This window comes from Miniopterus natalensis, chromosome 18, assembly GCF_054644295.1.
Source record: "Miniopterus natalensis isolate mMinNat1 chromosome 18, mMinNat1.hap1, whole genome shotgun sequence".
Taxonomy (NCBI): Eukaryota; Metazoa; Chordata; class Mammalia; order Chiroptera; family Miniopteridae; genus Miniopterus; species Miniopterus natalensis.
The window spans coordinates 42,484,305-42,491,152 of NC_142098.1; positions in this window are offsets into that span (position 1 = coordinate 42,484,305).

Sequence of the window (6,848 nt, forward strand, 5' to 3'; positions counted from 1 at the left end):
TGGGCGACCAAACCTTATATGCACTCCCCAGACGGGTCAAAGTCTAGTTACAATTGTATTCTAGAGTCCCTATGAGGCCCTTGCACATCACGAGGGAGACCGTCAGTCACCTGAGAGTGTCTGCTTGCAGAGACTGGAGGGAAGACATGCCTCGTTCCTTTGGTGCCAGTTCATCACTGCCAGGTGTTCATAGTTATTTTAGTTTTACTCTTGCAGTTAGTCATTCTGTTTTTAGCTAGAATTACTGCCTCACCCTCCCGATCCTGGACAAGAAGGGAAAGTAAAGCAGCCCTTTCCCGGGACTGTTGGGAGCTGGTGACGTGTCCGGACATGGTCCATGTCACCTGAGGGTTTGAAGTCAAGGACTCAACCCTCCCCACAAGTTCCCATGAGGAGCGGAGATAAAGAAATTACCACGGTCTGGGCTCACGCGGGAGGCAGGGAGTTTACTCTGAAAGTGTTTATGTAGCGTTGAAGGCGATACTTTGTATCACCCTCACCTCATTACCAATTGTCACTTACTATATACTAAAGGCATTGAAGCCATTTGGGGCTGCTCCTCGTCAGAGAGCAGTCTTCCTGATCCCATAACTTTGTCTCTTTCATTCCCATTGCTCAACTCAGGTTTGTTCGTTTCTCAGGCTGTTTCTTGACACTGGCCTGGTGGCCAGAGGACATACGGTTTGAGCAATCAGAGTCTTATGGTTCGTAGCCTTTTCCTGAGGCAGTATTTTTCACTGACAAAGGTTAATTTTCACATTAACCTGTTGTCTTTTGCATCTGGGATGGCACACCTAACACATGTCTTTGCAAAACAAAGTAATTTCCAGGCCCTCAATGCAATAGGGCAGAGACCAGGAATTTTCTCATTGTTATTGATATCTTGTTAACTGTTGACTGTTAACTATCCTGTAACCACCTACGCAAAAGAAGTATGTGTCTATTATTGTACCTTTTATCCAATCACAGAGGTTTCCCTGCTTTGCTTTCTCCTGCCTCCCTAATCTATCACCAATGGATTTCATGCATGCCATTTAAAATAAACTCACAAAATATCTTCACAGGTTTGAATGATTTCTGACATTAACATTACTTGGTGCAGTCATTAGGCTTCCAAAGATGCTCCCCCAAGACCACCCCTTTGACTCGGACCCAGTGCTAGGATCCAGGAAAGGGCCATTGAGCCTGCTGGTTCCCTGCCCATGTGGTGAAGTTGTGTGAGTGTCTCCTGGATCCTGGACCTTCCTTTGCTTTTGGTAGCTGGTCTGACTTTATTTGAGCTGTCTTCATTTTTTAAAAAAAATTACTTTTATTGTTGAAAGTATTATATATCCTCCCCTTTTCTCCCCATGGATCCCCTGCACCCGGCATCCGCGCCCCCCAGTCCTTCACCACACAGTTGCCTTGCGTCTATAGGTTATGCATATAAGGTCTTTGATTAATCTCCCCCCAGCCACTCCCCCACCCCCGCCTCCCCACTGAGATTCTTCAGACTGTTCCCTGCTTCTGTTTCTCTGGATCTTTTTTCTTCTTCAGTCTATTTTATTAGATTCTTTTATACAATGTTCAGAAACCGCAAGCGACCTTCAGCAGAGACGCTCAGCAGCTGGGAAGTGAGCGAGCTGGGCGGTCGCCGTGGAGACGGGCGAGCGGCCTTGATTGGCTGAGCCGCCACTGGCCCCGCCCCGTCCGTTGAGAGCCTCCCCGGGTTACATAGAGGCCGAGATTTACCCGGGACTGAGGGAAAAGGAAGTCGCCGAGAACGGGAGTGGAGGCGGCCCCGGGCGCCCCGGGAGCCGCAGTTCGCCCTCAGGTAACTCGGGCGGTGAGCCCCGCCCGCCAGAGGTCCTGTGCGGGTCGCCGCCGCCGGGAGGGAGGGCGCGCTGGAGCCCCCGGGACGGGCACCCTGGGCGCCTTGGGGACACCGTGGAGCTCTTCTTGAGCAAATACTAGCAGCTGCTCCCTGCTTTCCTGTGGCGATCTGATGTTCAGCTGAAAACTGCGCGGCAAATCTCGTGACTCTTCACGTGTCCACAGGAGCTCTTGCCTGGGCTTAAAGCTATAAAGTGCGTTCACATTTGAAATTTTACTTCTCTTGAAGTTAATTGTGTAAAAATTGTATGCGCTGTATTAGGTATTTGTATGTGAATTCTGTATAGAAAGTGGTTTTTGTTCTTTGGATTTATCTTCTTTTAATTTTTGGAGATTACAATAAATATCTAAGACTATATTCCTGAATTTCTCAGCCTTCGTTTGATAATTTTTATATCTCCCTTCAATTTGCATTATTTTTTCATCCTAGATGCCTGTTTCCATTTCTCTTACCTTCCTCTTCTAGGCACAATGCTGAAAAACTAGAGAGAGTGAATAAATTTTTATTTAGGGCTATGGGTTTTCAACATCTGAATTTGGACTTGGGCATAGGAGTTAACTAGTACCTGTAATTTTTTATGTTAGGCAACTTTTTCTTCTTCTTTTGACTGGAAGGAGGTCAAGCATCCCTGAAGTCATGACTTTGTTAGATGCCATCATCTCCCTGAAGATTTTTCATTAGCACTTATGAAAATAATCATAATGTAAGAGCCACAAAAAAGGGGCACAAATCCATTTGTAAAAGTCTTTCTTGGCTCAATTTCTTGCGTCATCTTTGTGGCTATATAATTTTGTACATCTCTCCCCTTGTTTCCAATAACCCTTTTCAATGTAGGAAAGTTCTTTTTTCATTAAGTAATAGGGTAGGAGTTTACTACTTTATGAAGGAGGCAATAGGAACGCACAGCCTCAGGATTTTGGAGTGTCTGAGTCAGAGGTGTAATGGAGGTTTGATTATAAAGTAAATAAGTAAATATACTGATTTTAATTGGTTTGTTAAAAAATACATAATAGACATCAGCACATATGAGGGAGTTAATGTGCAAAAAGAGACTTAAAATGGGAAGCAGTACCTTGAGAAATACAAACTATATCTAACCCTATACAAATAGAAAGCAACGAGAGAGGCGTACACCACTAATCTTATGTTGAGTATTACATTAACTTCAAATATAATATATCTGGTCCATCTTGACATTCCAAATTCAAGCCCATTTCCTTGTCATTGTGTCTCAGCAAATACAAAAACAGAAGCCAGTTGTAAAATTCAGGCAGTAATCCAGATATAAATATCTAAACATGTTTAAAATGCATATTCTTGGATATTACTCCAAATTCAGCTGAAGAATTTCTGGAGATAGGCCTTGGACATCTGCATTTCAAATAAATTTTGTTTGTATAAAACAAAAAGGAACAGGTAAAACCCTTAGGACAGTGGACCTGTTTTGCATGGGATCTGTTAGAAGCTGAAGCTTGCCCTAATAGCTGCCTATCTGGGCAAGTTTCTATTCATTAGGTTGGCCTGCTGGGTCAAGCTGTCCTTTTGGAGGGTCTCTAATGCAGGCCAATGCCAGATGCTGTTTGTGAGTGGCTTTGAGCATCCTGTTTGGAGCTATCAGCAACCCACAGCGTGAGGTCCCCTCTCTCAGGGCTGAGTGTGTTTTGGCAGGACCGAGATGCACACCTAAGTCTGCTTTTGCAAGGCCCAGGTTGAGAAGCAGATCAGGCAGAGACTCAAAGCACTCTGAGGTCTGCCTCTGCCTGCAGGCTGATAAACCTGATTCTCTTAATGAGCCTCAGGCTGTAGAAACTCCAGGGGGGTAGGGCGAGAGGTTTTCTAGCAGGGTGGGGGCAATTCCTTCCTCCTCAGGCAAAACCTGCTGGAAAGGTCAGTGTCTGCCTCTGCAGTCTGGGGGAATGGCTCTGCACCGGAATCCAGAGGGGTGCCTTCGGCCTAGATTCTTCCCACACAGCTATGGTTCACTCTGCCCTCCCTCTGCTGGAGCCCAAGGTGAGTGGCTGCACACCAAACTTTGTGGGTTGGCTCTTGAAGAGGGGGCCTGTATTTCCAGCCATCTCTCCCTGCCAGAAATGCGGCTGCTTTTCAGGGCCAGATGTTATGTGGGCATCCGTCTCAGGTCTGGTGCTCTGGGCTGGGGAGCCCCACCAGGGGTTGAGGCCCCAGAGTCCTCAGTGGGAACCCCCCACAGCTGAGATCTCCCTCTGGACCTTCAGCTGCTGCCTGTGGGAGCCTATGCAGCCCTCTCGTGCTTGCGCACTTCCTACACGTCTCTGCGATCTTCTCTTTTCTTCCTTGGTCACGGGGGTGCCGTCCAGCTCGTCTTCAGTTGCAGTTGGTTTTTCAGGATGGTTTTTCTGTAGTTTAGTTGTCATTCCAGTTTGGTCCCGGGAGAGTGGCAGGGTAGCTTCCACTCAGTCCTCCGTCACCTTTAATCCACCCAGGTTATCGTTCTCATGTCTTTTATCTGTCAAAATAAAATATGCACATGAAACAAAATGGGACAGTGAGGAAAGAGCAGAAAATGAAAGGAAGCCGCTGCCAGCCCTGCACTCCCCTCTGCAGTGCCCCTGAGGACCTGCCAGCTCCTGCCCTGCAGCAGAGGGTGGAGATTCTGAGACCCGCCTCCCCCCACTCTCGCCCCACAGTAGAAATATCATTATCTTGGTTTATTTCCTAGGGGTCATTGCCGTCATCAGTCCCTTTAAAGAATGTGCACCTCGATAGGTGTATCTATAATTTGTCCTCCAGTACAGTAGCATCGTGAGACCTCCCACCTCTTCAGGGAGGTGCCTGGGCTATGACTGCAGCCCCTGCCCCACTTTTCTGAGTCCTCTGTGGTTACAGACATGTTTTCTAATTGTCTTCCTTTTCTTCTTCCATCACCTGCTTTTCTTCATATCCTTAAGTCTTTCTAGTGTTTGAAGCGTCCCCGTTGAAGACTTGCTGCTTGCAGCCCTCCTCCCTGTCCCCATCCCAGGGATGTGTCCCCGAGCCAGGGGTGTGGAAATCCTCCCGACAGCCCCTGCAGTAGCTTCCCTGGGTCGGCTGCAGGGAGTCCCAAGTCACAGGTCTCGCCCTCTCTGTCCCGACACATGTCTTATGTCGGAGACCGTCTTCAGTTAATTTTATAGGAAAGAGCGTAAGTTGTTCTCAGGTTGTCTTTAATCTGCCCTCACATTGGACTAACGATTTGACAGGGACAGAATTCAGAGTTTAAAATACTTTTCCCACTAGAAACCTGAAAGCTCCGTATCACTGCGGCAGCCAGTGTCCTTGATAAGTCAGAAGTCGCTTGGACGTTTCCTTCTCTGCAGGTTACCTGCAATTCATTTATTGGAGCTTTTTAAGAGATTAAAGTTTCGGAGGTAACTTTGGTTCCTAACATCACGTAATTGCCAGGTACTTTTCATCATAACTTGGTATCTGTATATTCAGTTGTATGCTTAACCACCTTTGACTGTATATATATATTTTAATGTGTTTTTATTGATTTCACAGAGAGGGAGGGAGGGAAGGAGGGCGAGAGAGAAAAATCAGTGATGAGAGAAAGTTATTGATGGGCTGCCTCCTGCACACCCCCTCCTGGGGATCGAGTCGAAAACTCAGGCATGTGTCCTGACCGGGCATCGAACTGCAGGCCTCCTGGTTCATGGGTTGACACTTGACCCCTGAGCCAACCGCCTGGGGTGTTATCCTATATTTTGAGCCCTTTACCCAATTCTCCCTCTCCCACCCCCTTCTTCAGGTAACCACACTTGTGAGACCTATACCTATGAGTTGGATTGTTTTGTCAGTTCAGTGGTTCCTTTTTTTGTTTTATATCCCATCCACCGTGAATGGCTGAAGCTGAAAAGGAGGGTTTTGTTTTGAGTTTTAAGTCCTAGGTAAGAGACCTTTTAATTCACCTTGGTGCTAAGCCTTTGAGTTAAAGTAAGACATCAAGGTCTCCTTTAAGCGCTGGGCAGTTTTTGGTCATCTTACTCCATAGTCTCTCTGATAATTTCTTCCCTCCATGTTCTCAGGTGTGTCTCTTGAGCGCAGATGTGATGTGGATGTTGGAAATGCTGGACCAGTCTTCCAAAATGGTTACCTTGTTTCTTAGGTCTTCTTTTTTTTGGTCATTGGACATGCTTTGAGGGTGTTTCTTAAAATCTGCCTTCCAATATTTTCTTTGGACAGTTCTGTATTTTAAGAGAATTCCAGGCTCTGCCTTGGTTGTGCTGCATGTGAGCCAGGCCCCATCCCCCCACATTGGGCTGTGGATGTTCCTTGTGTGCAGGATTCGCAGACCCACCCAGCAGCACCCCCAGAGCACATACCGGGAGGAGGGTCAGGGCACTGGCGTTAGCCAGGCAGGCACACAGGCGGGCAGCTTCCTGGAGACACTACTGCAGGCTCCAGAATGTGTCTTCCCTCAGAGGTAAGGCAGCAAAGCCTTGTGTCTCGGGCAACACTATCCACAGGTATGTGAGGAGTCTCACCTGGTTTACAGACTCCCACCCAGCTGGTGCCCATAAAGCCCTTTGCTTACCTGTTTCTGGAAACCACAGCTTTCCCCAGCCAGCATCTCCCAAAAAGAAGAGGGTGGTTTTCCATCAGACAAACGAAGATCCAGAAACATGAGGGCAGACAGGACATCTGGATGGTGCTCAGGCCTCTTCCCTGAGATTGTCCTGGGATTTTCCTGCAGCCTCTTTCTGGCATTTTCTTTCCCCAGATAAAGGCTGTCAGAGTTTCCGAGCAGCATAAAGATCCTGGATTCATATCGAGATTGTAGTCTTAAAGGGGCTTGGGAGGGCCATGGGGATCCTGGGTGCTGTGGACTGGCCGTGGGGCCAGGACAACAGTCCAGAAGGCTGCAGACAGGAGGAACCGAGGAGTGTGGCGAGGAATTTCCACCCCTGCCCTGTCTACCTTTCCCAGCCCTGCGACTGCTATGGACCTGAGCAAGCCC